Below are 22,879 nucleotides of genomic sequence, written 5' to 3' on the forward strand. Positions count from 1 at the left end.
TTGCTATGAAGGACCTTGGAGAAGCTACCTATATCCTAGGGATAAGGATATTAAGAGAAAGGAGTAAAAGACTAATTGGACTTAGTCAGAGTATCTACTTGGATAAGGTGTTGAAAAGGTTCAACATGCAGAATTCCAAGAAAGGAGAATTACCGATCCAAAGCAATGCCAAACTGAGCAAGGCTCAGAGCCCGAATACAGAAGATGAGGTAGCTGAGATGAGTCGATTGCCTTATGCTTCCGCTGTTGGCTCGATCATGTATGCCATGACTTGTACCCGTCCTGATGTGGCCTTCGCTTTGAGCATGGTCAGCAGATATCAGGGGAACCCTGGCAAGGCTCATTGGAGTGCGGTAAAGAATATTCTCAAGTACCTGCGGAGGACTAAGGATTGGATCCTTACCCTTGGTGGGAGTGATGACTTGAGAGTAGTAGGGTATAGTGATGCTAGCTTTCAGACTGATAGGGATAACTTCCGCTCTCAGTCAGGCTGGGTCTTTACCTTAAATGGAGGGGCAATCACTTGGAAGAGCTCCAAACACGAGACTGTAGCTGATTCAACTTGTGAATCAGAGTACATAGCAGCGAGTGAAGCGGCAAAGGAGGCGATATGGTTGAGGAACTTCATCGGAGACCTTGGAGTTGTACCAGCTATTAAGGAGCCTATGGAGATTTTCTGTGACAGCAATAGTGCGGTTGCCTTAGCCAAGGAACCAAGAGATCATGGCAGATCCCGACACATTGACAGAAAATATCAATTCATAAGAAACAAGATAGAAGAGGGAATCCTCGTGGCAAAGAGGGTATCGTCAGATGAGAACCCTGCGGATCCCCTTACGAAGGGACTGACGAGGGTTAAGCATTTGCAGCATGCGAGACGCATCGGGCTGAGGGACGATATTAGTTTTACAGATTAGTTAGTTATTACTGAAACTTGTAAAATGTAATCGACGTTTGATGATGAATAAAAGTTGTGATTTATTTATGAGTAAGGTGTTGCTATCATTGTCAATTATTTACTATTGTTTCAGCTTTGCATGTTTTGACATCCAGAATAATAAATTTATTCAAATTCTCCACAGTCGATCATCTGTCGGAAGTAGGTATGAATCAAGACTGTCATGAATTGGGATTGTAGATGACTAAAGGTGTTTAGCCATCGCAATGGTTGCTACAACATTCATGAGTACTCATAAGTTATGAGTATTGGAATAAACCCACGCTCACTTGTATCACTTCATGGAATTTATTTCGAGTGATCGTGAGAAGGTAATATCATATAAGTCTTCAAACCAAGAGATATGAGTTGTTACCTATTAGTTGGTTGTGCATTGATTGCACGTAAACGCATCAGTAACTTGATGTTATAAAACGTGCCTTTGTGTACAATTCAATAAGTAGTAGAACAAGCATATGAGTCGAAGTTTATCTGTTCCTTCTTAAATTAGAAGCGATATCTGGGCCCCTCGATGATTTTGTTTTGACCCATGTACCGGGCCCGGTCAGAACTAAATTGATGTGTTCGATTAAGTTCTTTGTCAAATAAATCGGAAATCGGGAAACAAACTGCTGGACAATAAGTAAGACATTGTTCCATGTATTTGTCCGACTGATATCATGAGAGCAGAGGATTATATGATCACTTATCTAAAATAGCGCTTCATAGTTCAACAGAGTTTTCGAGAGCTACGATTGCCGGTTGGTTCCTGAAGCTTCATAAGTAGTAAGTGTTGTATTTTCATCGGCTACCCACAAAGAGGGGTTTTCCGCGAAAGAGAACTCATATGCCAAGAGGACACTGGGAGGCAAATTGACCTTGAAGAGCTTCAAGAGTTAAGTGATGAAGGATCCTCAAACAGTAGCACTCAACCTGAGGAGGAAACTCCTGTTGAACCAGTTGACGAGTCCTTACCTCTGAGACGTTCCAGTAGAGTCAGAATGTGTCACACCCCCAAACCGGAACGACGGAAACGTTCGGGGGCGGAGGACGTCATGTACAGTATCACAACAAATGTATAATAGTAACCAAAGTAACAACAACCATTGTATTGATAACATAGTATTTACATTGTGTTCAAAACATTACAGTGCTTTACTTTCAAACTATAGCAAAAGATAAGATGTGATACTACTATATTCCGTCTTCGCAACGCCTGCGATGGTACCTGTCTACTAACTTTCCTGAGAATACAAGTGGTTTGAAAAAGTGTCAATATTAAAGTTGGTGAGTTCATAAGTATTTTTGTTATAGAAAGTATGTTCCTTGATATTTGAAAATGTTAATGTGTTCCTCTAGAAAATCTAATATTTCTTTGTAAATAAGTATAGTCTTAGTACTTTTAGACCAGAAAGTATCAGTTTCTTATGTTTAAAATCTGTGATTCGAGGTTTCGATTCATTTAATTGCTATGACTCGTACGGTTACCTCCTATGATTGCTTAGTGTATACAAATTATATATAAATAAGATCGAACGGACAGTCAATTGGGTGATTCTACCCTAAGCCCACAACCAAACAAGGAACAAGAAGTAAGGCGGATTTCACACGTTCCACTGCCTATCGGATCTTTATAAATATATAACTCTGATGTATAAACTAAGGAACCATGGAATTAACGATTAAGGGTCCTTTATGTTATACTAGTTCGTAAATAAGTGTTGAATCTTTTGTAAATATGTTCCTAGTTGCACCCGTTCTACTGTAAAGCATTTTTTTCGATAAGTAATCGTATTTGTTTTCAGAAAGTTAAATTGTAAATTATTTACTTGTAAAATAATGATGTTGATCCTGGAAAATCCTAAATTTTTCCATAAAAACCGTGTTTTAGTCTTAAACGTTCCAAGACCGAAAGGTACAAGTATAAATGCCATACTTAATTTGATGATACCTAGTTTTATTCATAAGTAAAGCTAGCTGAAAATATGTTTGCTCTGTAAATTTTGATGTGGTGTTAATACCCTTTTTAAGACTGTTTTGAAAGTATATTACTATGTAAATGAGTCGTTGTTTTCTCCATGTGAGTTCGTATAACCATACTGTAACCTATGATGGCCTGATCGTGACGTTCTTCAGGCGTCAGAATGTTAACGACATTTGTCACCCCAGGCCTGCCGGCCTAACTGTCGCTAACAGTTAAGGTGTGGGGTTTTCAGTCCCGTATAGATCTATACACAAATATCTCACTCTCTCTACAAGAGACTATGGTTATAAGTCAGGACTTGGTTGGTACTTAGATAAGTACGTGAAGGCGTCTCACAAATTGCTTCAACGAGTTTACGAGTAATAATGCGAAAAATCCTTCAGTAACTAACATATAACTTTGTAAAAACAGTCTGTTTGTTGCATAAACTATACATATTATAGTTTATAATTTTGTAAAATAGTTTTGTTGTTCCTTTGATGTAAAAAACATTGTGACTTAAGATATTTTGTAGTTTAACAGTACCGATGTTTGACGTAATTAGTAATTTCACATTCAAATGCATGTAACGGTAAGAAAATATAATAAGCAATTTATATTTTTAAACACAAGATTGCTTGTGTTTTACTTGTATTCCCCCCCCCCCCTTAAACAATTTAAAAATCATGAAAACGTAGGGGTATGAACTCACCTCTACTGTGTGTTTGAGTCTGGATAGTGGAACTGTTGAGATGATCATCGGACTAGCGTACATGGAAATAACGGTATCCTAAAATTATTTAAGCACGTAATCGTATTTAAATTAGCGAAATAATTAATTAAATTGTTAGACAACACTTAATTTATGTAAGGAATACTTACAAAAATTACCGAGAATTATTTGAAGTGATAATAAGGGTTTTCGGTCTACCATTCACCGAAATCCCTTGATTTCGGTCTTAAAACCTCAACCGAGAACCAAGTTTGTGGCCTTAAGGTGTTCTCGGTCAGGAATGAGTTTTCGGTCCAAGCAGTTTTCGGTTAGCATGAAGGTTTGAAGATTGTTCTTGGTGTTCTTGGTGAAAATTATGAAGATTTGAAGGATTTTTCTTGAAGATATGAAGATTCTCGTATGATGTTTGAGAGCAAAATATGTATGTTTTCGATTGGAAAAGTGAGAAAATGACTATGTTTTCGAGTGAAAACATATATCGAGGGGGTTTTCGGTCGGAAGGGAGTTTTCGATCCGAGGAGTTTGCGGTCCGAGGGTTTTCGGCCAAGAAGAGTTTTCGGTAGGGAGGTTCTCGGTTCCAAAGAAAAGTTTGATTTTTAAGTGCATTTTATTCCAAACATTAAAACACTTATATAAAAACATCATTTGTATATTTTAAATCACATTTTAACCCTTATGAGATTAGCAAAATAACCAAAACTTGAATTTTATTTTAGAGGGTTTGACTTCTATAAAGTTTTATTGACTTGAAAATAACGGGTTGTTACAGAATGACACCAAACTTTTATGGTTTCCATATTACTATAGATGGTGATACGTTTATCAGTGATAATACACTAGTAAATTTGGATGAGCCTAATAACTACAAGGAGGCCATGGCGGGCCTCGAGTCCGCAAAATGGAAAGAGGCTACGGACAGCGAGATTCAGTCCATGTATGACAATCAAGTTTGGAACTTGGTTGACAATATACCAGGTCGTAAGATGGTCGGGTGCAAATGGATCTTCAAGAAGAAGACCGACATGGATGGGAAAGTACACACATATAAGGCGTGATTGGTTGCGAAGGGATTTACTCAAACTCCTGGAGTTGACTATGACGAGACCTTCTCACCAGTGGCCAAAATTAAATCTATAAGGGTTATGCTAGCCATAGCTGCATTTCATGATTATGAAATATGGCAAATGGATGTCAAAACCGCTTTCCTTAATGGGAAGTTGGCTGAAGATGTTTACATGAGTTAGCTAGAGGGTTTTGTCGATGCAAAGTACCCTAATAGAGTGTGTAAGATTGAGAAATCCATTTATGGATTGAAATAAGCATCTCGCAGATGGAATCTTTGTTTCGATGAGAAAGTCAAAGAGTTTGGTTTTTCGAGAAGCGAGGATGAGTCCTGCGTATATGTCAAAGCTAGTGGGAGTATAGTTAGCTTCCTTGTATTGTATGTAGATGACATACTGCTCATAGGAAACGACGTCCCAACTTTGCAGGTTGTTAAGTTCTTGCTTGGGAAGTGTTTCGCTATGAAGGACCTTGGGGAAGCTGCTTACATTCTAGGGATAAGGATATTGAGAAACAGGAGTAAAAGACTAATATTTCTTAGTCAAAGTACCTACTTGGACAAGGTGTTGAAACGTTTTAGCATGGAGAATTCCAAGAAAGGTGAAATGCCCTTTCTGAGCAATACCAAACTGAGTAAGACTCAGAGTCTGAGTACCGATGCCGAAATAGCATAAATGAGTCGAATACCATATGCTTCTGCAGTTGGCTCGATCATGTATGCTATGACTTGTACTCACCCTGATGTAGCCTTTGCTTTGATCATGGTTAGTCGATATCAAGGGAATCCTGGTAAAGCTCACTGGACGACAGTTAAGAACATTCTTAAGTGCCCACGAAGGACTAAGGACTGGGTCCATACCCTCGGTGGGAGTGATGACTTGAGAGTGACAGGGTATAGTGACGCCAGCTTTCAGACCGACATAGATAATTTCTACTCTTAGTCGGGATGGGTATTTACCCTAAATGGAGGAGCAGTAGCATGGAAAATTTCCAAACAGGAGACTGTAGCTGATTCAACGTGCGAATCAGAGTACATAGCAGCAAGCGAATAGTCGAAGGAGGCAATATGGCCAAAGAACTTCATCGGATACCTTGGAGTTGTACCAACTGTAAAGGAGCCTATGGAGATTTTCTGTGATAGCGAGAGTTCGGTCGCCTTAACCATGGAACCAAGGGATCATGACAGATCCAGGCACATCGACAGAAAATATCACTTCATAAGACATCGGATAGAAGAAGCACTCCTCGTAGTAAAGAGGGTATCGTCAGAGGATAACCCAGCAGATCCCTTTACAAAGGGACTGAGTAGGGTTAAGCACTTTCAGCACGCTAGAAGTATCGGGCTGAAGGACGATATTAGTTTTAGTGATTAGATAGATATTTAGAAACTTGTAATAGCTAAAATGTAATTGACATTTGATGATTGAATAAAAGGAGTTTTATTTATAAGTAAAGTTACTATCTTTGTGTCAATTGTTTACTATTGTTTCACTTTTGCATGTTTTGACTTCCAGAATAATAAGATTATTCAAACTATCCACAGTCGATCATACTTTGGAAGTAGGTTATGAGGCTAGATTGTCATGAATGGGTTTGTCAGATTGTCTAAGGTGTTAGACATAGCAAAAGTTTACTATAACATTCACGAGTGCTCTTGAAATAAGATTTGAGTATTGGATTAAACCCACACTCACATGAATCACTTCATGGAATTTATCACGAGTGATTGTGAGACGATAATATTGTATAGTCTTCAAACGGAGATATATGAGTTGTTGATTACGAGTTGGTTGTTCATTGATAATATTAAAATGCATCAGTAACTCGATGTTATAAAACGTATTGTTGTGTATGATTTAACAAGTAATTAGTACAAGCATATAATTCGAAGTTTATCTGTTCCTTTTATCCTAAGAGGATTAAAAGCATTATCTTGGGCCCCTCGATGATTTCGTTTTTACTTATGTGCCAGGACCGGTTAGGACTCATTTGATGTGTTCAATTAAGTTCTTTGTCAAACAAATCAGAAATAGGGAAACAAACTGCTGGACAATAAGTATGACTATGTTCCATGTATTTGTCCGTATAATATCTTAAAGAACAGAGTATTATATGATCCCTTATCTAAAGGACGTGTCAGTATTCGACAGCGGCTTTTTGAGAGCTACGATTGCTAATCGGATTTTGAAGTTGCATTGGTAGTTATAGTTATTCCACTTATCCAAGTGGGAGACTGTTGGATTAGGTGTCTAAGCCCATAACTATAATTGATATGTACTTGACCCGATAGTAGCATGGTCCATTTTGGGTTGTATTCACCCGAACAATTTGATAGGATGGATATTTGTGAAAGAGGTTATTTGTGATTTATTAATATATTATAAGTATAATATATTAACTGAGAAATCATATTATTTAATTAGTAGTGATCAAGAATTAATTTGGAATTAATTTAGTGATCAAAAGAGACTAATTTAGTTAACGGGGACTGATTATGTAAATCAGTGATACATATGGTTTGGGCTAACGATCCATGATTGATTTGTGATGGACTAAGCTTATGAGATAGTCCATGAAGTGTTAGTCCAAATGAATTATTGGATCATAAGCCAAAGTGTAAGAATTAGGATTTACAAGTGACTCTTGGAATTCTACACTATATATGCAACCTCTAAGCCCCTAAAATCGGGACCAAGAATATTCTAAGAGGATATAGACGATTTTAGTGTTCCAAGCTCTCTCTCATTGTCATCCAATTGTTGGTGGTGTTTTGTGAAACATTTGAGGCATCACACTTGAGGTGCTAAGCTCTTGAAAGGCCAAATTCTACAAGCTACAATAAGAGGTAACCATCTAACTAGTTTTTATGATTCAAATATCAAATTTGTATGCTAGTTAGGCTTCATGCTTTGGAAAATGAAATTGCATGTATAATTAGAGAAAACTTAGATCCAAAACATCTAGGGTTGTATGTGCACCATAGGAGTGTTATAGTACTTAAAACCCAACAATGACTGCCACTGTCGCTGACCCTACATCTCGGCTAACCTCCTCCCACCAGTCTCGTGCTTGGCCCCTCAGCAGGTAGGATGCAAATCCCACCTTTGCCCCCCCAGGGAAAAAACTCGTCCGCTGAGCATTCTCCATGTCTGCGATCCAATGTCGACTAACGATTGGGTCCTTAGACCCAAAGAACTAGGAGCTCCAAAGGCCTTGAACTCCCATAATGAGGGAGTTTGAGCTCCTATCTGACCCACAACAATATCAACTCGAAAAGACCCGAGCCTCTCGTCCATCGGCTCCATAATCCCCTCCTTGATGGCACCGAATATCATGCATCCAGGATACCACGAGTAACCACAACCGAAATGAATTCGTGCAACCTATCATCAATTGGTTCCGTGCCTGAGCCAGAACCGGAACCAGAACCAGAACCAGAACCTGAACCTGAACCTGAGCCTCCTTGAGTAGTCATCACCATACTCAAATTTAAACACAAACATATAAATAATCAATATATAACTCGAGGAAATCCTCGCTATATAGGTCTCTTTAGAGTTTCCAGGTCTACTCTTGTCTTAGGTACATATCCTGTGCTTCCAGTAGTACGGGCCCAATACTACTTTTCACACCTACATGTACTTTCCTCAAGGGAAATCTTGATTCCTCTAAGTCACCCCACTAAACCATATACCAACCCTATGATAACAACATACATATCCTAGGTTCTCCTTGGAAGTCTCAACTCTCACTGCCCGCAATACCAAGAACCTCAATCAACACCGCTGGTTGCCTTATGCATGCAAGTTATACATAAAATAGGATCACATAGACTATCAAATGATGATTCTACCCTAATTCCACAACCAAACAAGGAACAGGAAATGAGGCCAAATTGATCATTCTAGGGCTATATAATCCTAATCGTATACAACTTTGAAAGCATACACTTAGCAATTAACTGAGCCGATATCAATTCCAAGTAATACATAGCATCCGATCCTCCTAGGCTATAAGGCATCAAACAAACCAGGTAATTCTTTCATATGATTCCGGAAGGTATCCTTAGCCCTAATCTAGCATGCAATTCTCATATCAAGCATACTACTCATAATACATAGGTATGAGTAATATTGGGAACATCTTACTCGAGCTCGACTGATTGCATGCATCGCACCCCTTTTCTTAGTAAAAATCTTTTTAGAAGTTCAATTTCATTTTCGTTTTTAAAAAAAGATTATCATTTCCTCAGTTTGAGTTCTAACACACCCGAAAGTGTGCCCAAATCCCTCAAACCATGTAACATTCGAGGTTATTAGTATGTTTCGTTTTAACCCGTATATAAAATTCCTCTCATTTTTAGTCCCTAGCAAGTACGCGGGGCGTACTATCTAAATACGCTTAGCGTACTAGCTCATCGATGGATCGCGGATGAACCCACGCATGCGGGGCGTACATGGAAGTACGCATGATGTATGCAATGCATGGCAAACCCTAAATTTTAGGGTTTGTGCCCTATTTAAACAACTTAAGACACCCTTGGACCTCCTAATGAACAACCTCCATCTCTCTATACCCTAAAATCGAAACCCTAATTGTAATTTGTGAGATTTGAGCTTGAAAGTGAGTTTTGGTGGTGTTTTTTTGGTGAAGTAGAAGAAGAACAGTTGGAGGTTGCTTGGGAGTGGCTTGAGCTTGTATATCCTGAGCCATCTTCATCCTAACAAGCCATTTGAGGTAAAAAGCTCTCATCTTGATGGTTCTTTATGCTAGATCCAATGTAGGGTGTTACTTGTGCGTTTTTGGGTCTTTTAAGCCATATTTGAGATTATGGTATACTCCAGAAGCCATGTATGTTAGATCTTAACACCTTTGGGGTCCCTTGTCTATAAAAATGCAACCTTTATGAGTTAGATTGGTCCAATCATGTGTTAGGATCCTTAATATGGTTCTTTTTGAGTTTTGGGTCCCATTAAGTCATGCATGGGAGTAAACTTGCCAACTTTATGTGTTAAGTCACCATTTAGGATCAAATATGAGAGTTTGGCTTGATTGTTTAACTGATTAAGTGCTTAATAGGTTGATTTGGTTGTCTGCAGAGTATGCAGGGCGTACCCAGCTTGTACGCCGCGCGTACTGGCCTAGGAAGGAATACGCTAAGCGTAAGTCTGATTACGCCCAACGTACTCAGCAGTTTGACCATCGGTTGACTTTAGGGTTTGGGCCTTGTTGGGCCATTGGACTTTTGATTTTTGGGCCATTTCTAGGCTATGGGCTTTCTTGGATTTAGGCCGTTTATGATGGATTTTGGGCCCAATTAGGAGGTTGGTCCATATTGGGCTTTAGTATACCATTTTAGAGTTTGGGGTTTTTGGGCAAATGGGTAGGGCCTTTGTTTTGGGCCAAGTAAGAAAAGGATAAAATGGTCTTTTAACCTGGATGTTGGACAAGTAATTTAGATTCTTGAATATGGGTCGAGAACCAATTATTAATTGGATGTTATTTGATGGTGTTAGCGTGGGGATTTTCCGGATCAGAAGACCGAGATTTTATTTGAGAAATTCAACAGCTTGAGGTGCGTTTCCTCACTGTGTTTGGTAGGTCGAAGGCACCAATTCCGGTCCATAGTTTGTTATGATTAAGATGCTAGTGTCTGCATGACTCTTGCATGTATGATATCTGATATGAGACCGATGCCTGGCGGGGCCTGATGATTATATTGTATTCTATTTATCTTTTTGATTCTTGCATGTGTTGATATGTTTGTATGTATACCAGGCAGGGCCCGATGCCAGGCGGGGCCTGGTGACTGACAGATCTGTTCCGAGCAGGGCTCGAAATCGGACGGGGCCCGATCATGGGTGGAGCCCATTATATGTTTGATTTGTATGGCATGTGGTATTTTAGGGAACTCACAAAGCTTTGTGCTTACAGTTTTCAGTTTATGTTTTAGGTACTTCTGGTTCGAAGGGGAAGAGATCGGGATAACTGCAGTGCACGCACCACATTGTTCCACATTTTATATGACTCTGATGTACTTGGATGTTTATTGATACACTCTGATTCACTATGGTTTATGATATTGTTTTGGGATAATGGTTTTACTAATATAAAAATCGAAATTTTTAGTCTTAATTTTTGGGACGTTACAAACCAAGTTTTTGATGCCAACTTGTAACAACCCAAAAACAATAATATATATTTTTTATTTTATGATCCATCAAATCATTCATCAATTTTTTCAAATCCAAAACCAAATCATAATATTCAAAACATTATAGTACAATTATTCAAATTGCGGAAATCATATGGGGAGGATGATGTGCCATCACGTTAGGCCCTTCCCTTTCGAATCAGAAGTCACTGAAACGATAAACATAAACTATAAGCACACAACTAAGTGAGTTCCCGAAAGTACCAAATACCAAACATACAAATATAGGCCCCGCACTGGGGTATATTTCAACCCGAACATGCCATAGTGGACCCCACCCAGGGGTATATTTCAACCCGACATACCATACTGGGCCCCGCCCTAGGGTGCACTGTAACCCGAACATGTCATAGTGGGCCTCGCCCTGGGGTGTATTTCAACCCGAACATGAAAACACATATAAGACACATAACAATTATCATTCTACATAACACTATAATGGGCCGACATAAGTGCCTTGGACCCATAGATACATTGAGAAAACTTACCTTACAGACAAATAAGAAACTGAAACAACACGCTGCTCCGAAATCAACTCTATCGGTCACCTTTAAGAATACAGTGACCAAAACTCAGAATATAGATTAAAATACCCAAAATACCCCTAGGTCAACTTTGGTCAAAATCTAAGTCAAAGTCAATCGAGTCAACCGGGTTAACTCGGTGAGTACGTTGGGTGTACTCAAAACGTACGCTGGGTGTACTGCAAGCTTGACCAAATGACGAAGGGTCCCACGTACGAGCAACGTACCCTTTGGTACGCCCAGCGTACGTGGCTGCCACCCACTCAATCAACCGGGTTAACTCGGTGAGTACGTTGGGTGTACTCAAAACGTACGCTGGGTGTACTGCAAGCTTGACCAAATGACGAAGGGTCCCACGTACGAGCAACGTACCCTTTGGTACGCCCAGCGTACGTGGCTGCCACCCACTCAACCCATTAAGTGCTTAATCTTTAAGCACTTACATCCAAAATCCAGATCTAGACCCTAAAAGATGTTCTTAACCATAAAGTTTCCAACTTTATGGTTTTGCATGGCCATTAAGACCTAAACATCAAAAATCCTAGCTTCTTAACCCATTAAGACAACCTAGATCATGCATGGAAAGAAACTAATGTCCAAGATCTCATTTTTATGACTTAACACATCCTAAAACATCTGAAAGAACAACTCAAAGGTCCTGGAGTGTGCCATACTCACAAAGATCAAGAATTAGGACAAAAGGTGCCAACTTTAGCTAAACTAGATCTTAATGAAATATTCATCAAGCTTGGAGCTTTATACCTCCAGAAGATGCACAAGAGAGAGTAGTTTCTAGATCCAAAGCCTTGAGTGAAACACCAAAACTTCTAGGTTCCTCCTTCGCCACCAAGAGCACTAAAATGGCTCCCCAAGCTTCAAAACACACTCAGACAGTTTAGGGTTTTGAGATAGGAATGGAGGCTAAAGATAAGGAAGGGTATGGGGCTATAATGATGCTTAAACATGGTCTAAACCCTAAAATTTAGGGTTTGCACCCTGGCCACGTACACCCAGCGTACGCGAGCCTTGCCCAAAAATTACGAAAATGCCCATTGGGACTAAATTCGCAAACCAAACACAAATCAAGGGTAAAATTGAAAATACTTTGAAATCAAGATATTACATAATTATACCTATACATGAGCTACTTGTAGTCAAATTAAGCTAACTACAATACTAACAGATTACTAACTAACTTCTAACATGTGCTAATAATAAATATCAACATCCTCCCCTCAAGTTGAACATTGATGAATGTCATCAAGATTCAACTTGGAAATGAGATACTAAATATGAAGGTTGCATAACGCCTTTGTAAACACATCTGCTAATTGATGTCTTGTTGAAATATGTCTTGGTAATACAAATCTCAATTTGTACTGATCTTTGACCAAATGACAATCTATATCCAAGTTTTTAGTTCTCTCATGAAAAATAGGATTTTTTGTGATGTGTATAGTGTTGGGTTTTGAGCATTCTAACACTCCTAAGTGTACATGCAACCCTAAATACCTTGGATCTATGTTTTCTCTATTATACATGCAAATATGAATATTCCAAGGTATTACCCTATCTAGCATACAATCCTTGATACTTGGGTAATATAACATGTTAGAATACATACCTTTTAATGAAGCTTGAAGTCTTGAACTTTAAGAGCTTAGCCCCAATAGTGTGGAAGCCTCAAGTGGAATCACAAATCACCAAAACACCTTGGAAGACTTTAGAGAATATGGATACTTGGCTCACACTTATGAAATCGGTTATTGCCCTCTTTAGTGTATCCACACTAGCCACTAGCCTAATTTCATGAACCATAAAACCCTTTATATAGTGTGGAGGATTAGGGTTAAACCCTAATATCCATGACCTTTCATTTCCTAGGATCCATGGGTTAAAGCTCCATGGACTATCCATGAAGACTTAGCCCAACCTAAATGAACTTGGCCCACTACACATATATATCTAAGAGTCCATATTTAATTAGTTCCTTTTGATCACTTAATTAATTATAAATAAATTCTTGATCAATACTAATTAAATAATATGATTATATATTAATATATTAGAACTTATAATATATTAATACAAATCATAAATATACTATTCTCAAAAGACTATCCATATAAATTGTGCCGGTGAAGTGCAACCCAAATGGACCATGCCGTGTCGGGTCAAGTACATACCAAATATAGTTATGGACTTAGACATTAATCCAACAGTCTCCCACTTGGATAAGTCTAAAACTATTATTGAGTATGACTTCAAAAACCAACTGGCAATCGTAGTTCTTAAAGCCGTTGTCGAACTCTGATCTTGTCAACGAACTCTGACCTTTGTCAATGACTTGTCCATTAGATAAGGGATCATATATTCCTCCATTCTAGATATCATATGGACTGAGACATGGATTATAATCATTCTCTCTGTCCATTTGTTGTTTCCCGATTTTCGATTTATGACGACTGACTGATTGAACAAATCAAATCAGTCCTGGCTTGGACAAGCACTCACATGTGTCATCACTAAATCATCGAGGGGCCCACAGATATCGCTTTTATCCCGAAGGTAAAAGGAATGGATAAACATCGACTCATATGGCTTGTTCTACTACTTGTTGAATCATACATATAGGCACGTTTTATAACATCGAGTTACCGAATGCGTTGTCATGCAATCAATGTACAACCAACTCATAGTAACAACTCATATCTCTAGGTTTGAAGAATATAAGATATTATCGTCTCATGATCACTCGTGATAAAATCCATGAAGTGATTCAAATGAGCGCGGGTTGAATCCAATACTCAGAACTTATGAGCACTCATGAGTGTTGTAGGACAACTTTGTCCACCAACTTGGACCTCTACAAGCCAACCCATGACAGTCTTGATTCATATCTACTTCCAACATATGACCGACTGTGGATGGTTTGAATAACTTAGTCAATCCGGAAGAATAACCTAGTTATTATGGAAGTCAAAACATGCAAAGTGAAACACAAGAATAAATGAATCTAATATGGTATCAAAACCTATGAATATAAATAAAACACTTTCTATTTATCACCATACTGATTACTCATTATTCATTGTGTCGGTTTTATCAAATTTATACATGAATTAAAACACTAGGTGTCCCATGCTCCAAGCATGTACACTATGTTTTCTAAACAATAGCTTTGCCATACACCAAGTATGAACTTTATGTTTGTCTATGATCCTTTTCTTTGTGAACTAAATCAATTGAACATAACTTCAATGATTCTCTTTTCACACTCCCAAATCCTTGTCTTAAATGTAAGAATTCCAAATTCCTATCATTTATCGAAATCTGTTTAGATTTTAAACTTATATGCACTGTTCCTCTTGTAATGATTATGCACAAAGCCACAAAGGCTTGGCAACAATCATTACAGAGTATCCCAATGGAGAGCAATTCCATGGAAACGATGTCTCAAACTCAAAGCGCATTGCTTTGAACATGCTTCTTGCATTAAGTTTCTTTAACCTTACACATATTGCTTCCATCTATGAAGACAACTCAATATTCCCATTTTGACTACCGCTTCTGAACAAGAGTTGCCTCTTTTCAGACTATGTCAATATGGTCCTTCCAATATTAAACAATATACTTCCAACTGTCCTTGAGCAACCAATCTTTGGCAAACCTTAGATTGTCCTCGACAATTGCTTAATCACTTTAGTCATATCTAATTCTAGACATTGTTCCCCTTAATGCCCCAAGGCATTTGGAAAATTTAGAAAGGATAAATATTATAGCACATGTAATCGATCTTGTACCCAAAGTAAATGGGACACGATTCATGATGTTTCACATAAAGACATGGTTCTAGACCAGTCTTTTGCCATAATAATTTTTTGTTTGCCATATTCTCAAAATTTGACTATGAAAAGGGATGTCGTAATCATAATCAAATTTTGAGAACGCAATATATAGAATTTTCTTAAGTTGAACCAATCCAACATGAAATTCATATATATATTCTTGACTAAAGGTGATTAAAATCTCAATATAATCTCTTTAGAATGATTATAAACTCAATCTAAGCTTTTTAGAATTGAAATGAAGTATAATTTCCTCTCCCTTAATTATAGGAAAACAACTTTTTCAACCCCTACAACCTCACAAATTGAAACTTTTGTTTTCTATAATTAACATTGCTAACTTGCAATACTTATTATAATTATCATGCTCCCACTAACATGATGATTATTAGCATAACACTTATGCTCCCACTAGCTTTGACATGTATCCTGAAAACAGTTGGACCTCTATAAGTCAATACTTTATTGACATTCTTACCAAAGTTCAGATTTCTGATACTAGATTGCTTTGATAAGACTTTATCAAAATCATACACCTTATCTTAGATAGATCATAGGTGTGTCTAAACAATTTTAGAACTATGAAAAGGGATGCCATAATCATAGTCTCAATTGTTTAGACCTTTTGCCATTTCTCATAAGTCAATGTTAGTGAGCCGGTTAACCACGCACGCTCCACTAACGACTTTGAGAACTGCAAATATCACAATTGCTATCTACTTAAAATCTACTTAGTGAAAGAATTTCCTCACCATCATTTTCATGAATCGGAGAGAAACCTTATGACACTTAGATTTTATGGTGTATGTGTTCTTATCCATGTGCATTTGTCAAACCATAATCACAAGACTAGGTTAGTGACAAATCCTAACTCATATGGATTGAACTTGTGCAATCTTCCAAGTAGTTATGCAAACAATTGAGAACATGTAGAACTCAAATATATATAGCCAACTTAACTAGAATGGGCACAGAAATGTCAACACGATAGGTTATAAACCTCGAGTTGTGTGCTAGTGATGAAATATAGGTTTTATTCTTGATTACTTCTTGAAACCCTTTCAGGATCTTTTAGACTCCCACTGTCTCCTTGACCTATAAGACTTTCTTGCCAAATATTCAAGAGATAGTGTGGATTCTAATCAAGACAAACACTTAACACAATTGGCCTAAGTTGGTCTCTGTTTTATCCAAAACATCACAACTTACCAAATTCAAATGTACATGAGTAGAAAACCTTTTACTCTTACATTTCACTAGTGTTAATAAACCTTCTTTAAGATGTGTCACTCAAGTTACATTTGTGGTGGGCTTGATCAATGCACAAGAATGTGTACTCGATCCCTTAGTCCTTTACTTGACTCACACATCCATGTGAACAAGTAATTAATCTTAATTTTCCAATGCTTGAAAGTTCTCATTCATCATACTATACAACTTGCATGATTCCAAGTTTCTATCCAACTGAAACTTGGGTGATGAAAATCTTTCCTTATTTGGAAAATTTAGACACTACCACAAATGAAAGAATCAAATTCATATTTCCACTCTTGCTATTAATGGAATCATATAAGCAACAATTTTTTTTCCTTTTCACAAATGCCATTGTAAGGATATTTTAAAATAAATAAAATCAAATTTTTTTTCTTTTATTTTAAAAACTTTGCGGAAAAACTATCCTTACAGTGCAAAAACACATGAAAAACTTTGTTGTTATCTATTCCTAAGCAATATATCATAACTCCTAAGCAACAACTCAAAATTCTGATCACAGAACCATGCGATCGAGATCCATCTTCGCGATCAGAATCAGCATATACTTCCTTTAAGTTTCTTCACTTTTCTTTGATTCTTAAAACATCAACATGTGACCCAGTCACATCATGTAACAAGAATCTCAGAATAGAAACTTAACAGAGTTAGATAGTGGATTTTACCTGAAGTAGAGTCAATCTTCTTGACTTGATCAACCTTATGATCTTTCATGTAAATAGACTGCTTCGCAATCAATGCCCCTTCCTTTGGCAAGAGAAACATAGGGACTCTTTGGGAATGGTACATGGGACTATCACAGACTTAGCCTTTCTCTTTACCATTTGGTCAACCTAGTTGACTATGGTCAATCCCTTTCCTTGGGAAGAGAAGGCTTTTCTAGATATACAATGTTACCATTGTCAATGTCCATGGTAGTTTGGGAAGTTGATCTACTAATCAAATTTGCTCTCCCAGTGCTCCAAATTATTGCTGATTCAGCAGCACCAAGCAAATAGATAAGATCATTAAGGGTCATGTCATAGTCTGTTTCATAGTAGTCCCAAAGGAATTCACTATGTGACTTAAAAAGTGATTGAACCACCAACTTTCTCAAGATTTTGACACCCAACTCTCCCGGATTGTCAATATGTGACTTCATCTCCAAGATGCGATCACACATAGAGCTTGCTTGCCAATAGGGCTTGAGTGACCTTGAACTTGTGGGTTAGGGAGAATAATTGGAGGAGGTGGAGGAAGTGAAGTTCCAAGAGATTTGGGAGGATCATAGATGTCTGAACCAGACATCTTTTTGGGAGATATTCAAGATAGTTGATCCAAAGTCCTTAATATAACACCCAATATGAAATATTAAGGCTAGGACCCAACAAACTATTTCATAACTTGGAAGAGGGATGCCGTAATCCAAGCTATAAAATATTTGAAGGTAGGTGAATGACGATTCACCAATTTCCACCAACATAAACGAAATGTATTATTAGGTTTTAATTGGTTTTGAAAATCCTAGATTCTTTTGAGATTCATTGAACTTTTCAAAGGCATGTTTCAATCTCGAGTGTGCCCTTCAGGTTTTGTGACTGGGATGCCGAGGATCACAAAACAAGGTGTGAATAACCATGCAAATATACTTGGTACCCTTAATATTTACCCCTCAATCGATGTGCCGGTTAACCACACACGCTCCACCGATACTATGATAAACATTAAGTTACCCTTTGCCTACCTTGTTAAATCAAGCTAGTGTGCTGGTTAACCACACACGCTCCACTAACTGACTTAAGCAAAGTGCAAAGTGTAATTTCATGGGTAAGCACCAAATTCACATTTTCCTACGTAACTAAGATTGGGTATTAATAAGAGTTTAGTTACTTAGTATTTATCATTAATACTTTTAATGAAGGGAGAATTATAGTCCTTGTCCTACCCGTTCGGCTAACGACCCTCCACCGGTCAAGGAAGCGGTGGATGAGAGTGGACACCCATTAAAGTGCCATTTTATAGGCAGTAACCTTATACCCCCCTTATAGACCGGCTTCGTGAATGAGGCCTAGAAATGGTGAGACGACTTTACTCTTATACATATATATATATATATATATATATATATATATATATATATATATATATATATATATATTATTAACTTATAATATTATAAAGTATAAGGGTTGAATTTTAACTTTTAAAATTCTAAGGGCTTAACTTGGAATTAAAATATTCATAAGTGAAAACTTTACGAATTCCAAAACTTGAGGGCAAGTTTTTGAAACTATTCAAAGCTTTTCATTTCATAACTTATGATTTTAATGGTTCATTAAAATGAAGACTCTTCATTTTTTATGTAACCTCTTATTCTTTAATAACACTTTTAAAGAAGTGACTCTTAAACATCCATAACTTGAGGACAAGTTATGGAGTCATAATACTATTTAATGAAAAAGACTCTTCATTTTTTTTATGTAACCTATGACACTTTTATGAGTTTTAAGATTCATAAATGTGACCTTTTATGTAACTTGAGGACAAGTTACAAAAACACATTTTATGAACTACCTCTAGATTAATTAGGATTGAAAACAACTAAAACACAATTTTTTTTTTCAATTAATCTAAACTAACTCATAAATCAAGGAAACATAAATCCATAGCTTATGGAGTTAAATGCTTGTTTTATGATGAAACTTTTCATGTTCCATAACTTAAGAATAAGTTATGGAATTCTTTAAAACATTAACACCAAATTTTGTAACTCCATAAAAACTTTGAATCAAATTTTTTTTAAAACCTTTTCATATCCATAACTTATGGAGGTTTCAAAACACTTACGATCACAACTTTAAAAAAACTTTTGAGCTCCAAAATTTTATGACAAAATTTGTAACTCCTTAAAACATTTAGATCAAACTTTTAAAACTAATAAAATAATCATATCATTTTATCTTTTACTAAATTTGACCTAATTCAACTCATATAGCAAATGATTCAAATTTTACAAATAATTAGTTTTTCACAAAACAAGTAATTATCTTAAAATTTGACAAACTTCATGTTTTTTTTTTCTTTTTTTTTTTCAACTTTGAAAATCAAACATTTGCATGAATATAACAGAAAACAACCCATGGCTCTGATACCAGTGTTGGGTTTTGAGCATTCTAACACTCCTAAGTTTACATGCAACCCTAAATACCTTGGATCTATGTTTTCTCTATTGTACATGCAAATATGAATATTCCAAGGTATTACCCTATCTAGCATACAATCCTTGATACTTGGGTAATATAACAAGTTAGAATACATACCTTTTAATGAAGCTTGAAGTCTTGAACTTTAAGAGCTTAGCCCCAATAGTGTGGAAGCCTCAAGTGGAATCACAAATCACCAAAACACCTTGGAAGACTTTAGAGAATATGGATACTTGGCTCACACTTATGAAATCGGTTATTGCCCTCTTTAGTGTATCCACACTAGCCACTAGCCTAATTTCATGAACCATAAGACCCTTTATATAGTGTGGAGGATTAGGGTTAAACCCTAATACCCATGACCTTTCATTTCCTAGGATCCATGGGTTAAAGCTCCATGGACTATCCATGAAGACTTAGCCCAACCTAAATGAACTTGGCCCACTACACATATATATCTAAGAGTCCATATTTAATTAGTTCCTTTTGATCACTTAATTAATTATAAATAAATTCTTGATCAATACTAATTAAATAATATGATTATATATTAATATATTAGAACTTATAATATATTAATACAAATCATAAATATATTATTCTCAAAAGACTATCCATATAAATTGTGTCGGTGAAGTGCAACCCAAATGGACCATGCCGGGTCGGGTCAAGTACATACCAAATATAGTTATGGACTTAGACATTAATCCAACATATAGCTGCCATATTGTCGCACCACAAAGATACATGTATTTTCAATGTAATTTGCAAATCCTTAAGAATGTAACTTATCCATAGTAATTCACAAACTGTTGATGCAAGACTTCTGTATTCAGCTTTATAGGAAGATCTTGAAATAGTCATCCGTTTCTTTGTTTTCCAAGATACCAAGGATGATCCTAAGAATATGCAATATCCTGTAAGTGACTTCCTTGTATCTGTACAAGTAGCCCAATCCGAGTCACTATAAGCATCAATAGTGATTGGTGAAGACGTCCTTGGAAAGAATAATCCCTTTGAAGGAGTACCTTTTATGTATTTCAATATGTACAAAGCAGACTTCCGATGTAAATATGTTGGAGCATGTAAGAGTTGGCTTAATTTTTTCACACCATAACTAATCTCAGGTCTAGTAAAATTTAGATAAAGTAATCTTCCCACTAGTCTTCTTTACTTTTTTTTGGATCAGCCAATAATGCCCCTTTATCATAACACAATTGGTCATTCTTCATCATTAGAGTACAAGTTGGTTTGACACCACTTAGTCCTGCATCATTAAGAATATCTAAGATATACTTCCTTTGATTAACATGAAGTCCATCTTTAGTCTTGATGAGTTCTACTCTCAAAAAATAACCAGGTTGACCAAAATCTTTTATTGTGAATGTTTTATGTAAAAACTGTTTTACTACTTCAATTTATTCTAGATTGGGACCTGTTATCCGAATATCATCAACATATACTACCATGGCATCACATTTCTCTTTTTCTCCTTTAGTGAATAAGAATTGATCATGTTTCGATTATTGAAAACCAAAATGTATAAGCTTGTTAAAATTTTTTGCATGCCATTGTCTGCTAGCTTGCTTCAATCCATATAGGGATTTATTCAATTTACAAAGTTCACCTTCCTTTGCCTTCGAATATCCTTGTGGTGGTAGTAGATATACTTCTTCATCAAGAGAACGATGAAGAAAAGCATTATTGATGTCCAATTGATGTAATGGACAATCTTTGGATGAAGATAAATCCAATAAGATCCTTACCGTTACAGTCTTGGCAACCAGTGAAAAACTTTCCATGTAGTCAATTCCATAGACTTAATTATACCCCTTTGCCACAAGTATGGCCTTATATCTTTCTATAGTCCCATATGGATGAAGTTTTACTTTATATACCCATTTTGACCCTATGGGCTCCTGATTTTCTAGTATTGGTACCACTGTCTAGGTATCATTTTTCTCTAATGTTGTCAATTCTGATTCCATTGCCTTCACCCATTCTGAACTTTCACATGCTTCATTATATGAAGTTGGTTCTTTAATTTGAGAAAAAGATGTTAGAAAGCTCTTGTGACAATCTGTAAGAATTTTAGATTGCAAATATGGAAAAGTGGGTGGAAAATGTGGTGATGTATAGATCTTGGAATTTTTGACATCTTCATTTGAAGTATCTTTGCACTGCATTATATAGTCTTTTCGCCAAGTTGGATTTCTTCTTATTCTAGTACTATTTCTTATTACTTGTTTTGGAATTTGGGAATTCAAAATTGGTTGAGAACTTGTACTTGGTTGTTCATCGTCACCCAAATCAACTTGATTAGGATCATAATCTTCCGGAGGCAAAAAATCATCTTCACGTGTAATTAAGGATTCATATGTATTATAGGAAACAGAAGGAGCATGAATATCTTCACAAGAATCACCAATTTCACTATTAGGAAGCACGGGAACATATGTTCCATCTTTCTTGTCTTGGAAAGGAAATAAGTCTTCATAGAAAATTACATCGCTGGACATGATGACCTTTTTCTCAGTTAGATCATATAACTTGTATGCTTTTTGTCCCAAATTGTATCCAATAAAACAACACATACTTGCTCTTTTGTCAAACTTAGTCTTGGGAGGAATGACATTTGTTGCAAAGCACAAACATCCAAAAACTTTCACATTTGAGTAAGAAGGATCCCTTTGGTGAAGAATTTTGAATGGAGTTTCCCATTTTAAAGATATTCTTGGAAGTAGATTGATGATATAAGTTGCCACCAAAATGGCATGACCCCAGAAAATAATTGTCATATTTGATTGAAAAATCAATGCCCTAGCATCTTGTAATAAATGTTGGTGTTTTATTTTAACTCTCCCATTCTGCTGAGCAGAATAAGGTGAAGTTCTTTGGTGAATTATGCCTTTTGAAGCCAAAAGTTGTTAAAAATTTTGATTTACAAGTTCAGATCCATTGTCAGATCTAACTATCTAGACAGTAGTCTGAACTGATTCTCCATATATGCAAAAAAATTGATAAAGGCACAAAGGTTTGTGTTTTATCTTTCAATAGAAAAGTCCATGTTGCTTTTGAGAAATCATCTAAGATTGTGAAAAAATAATGAGCACCAGTAATAGATTTTGTCTTATAAGCATCCCA

This window comes from Lactuca virosa, chromosome 4 (assembly GCF_052849685.1).
Source record: "Lactuca virosa cultivar CGN04683 chromosome 4, Lactuca_virosa_CGN04683_v6, whole genome shotgun sequence".
Classification (NCBI taxonomy): Eukaryota; Viridiplantae; Streptophyta; class Magnoliopsida; order Asterales; family Asteraceae; genus Lactuca; species Lactuca virosa.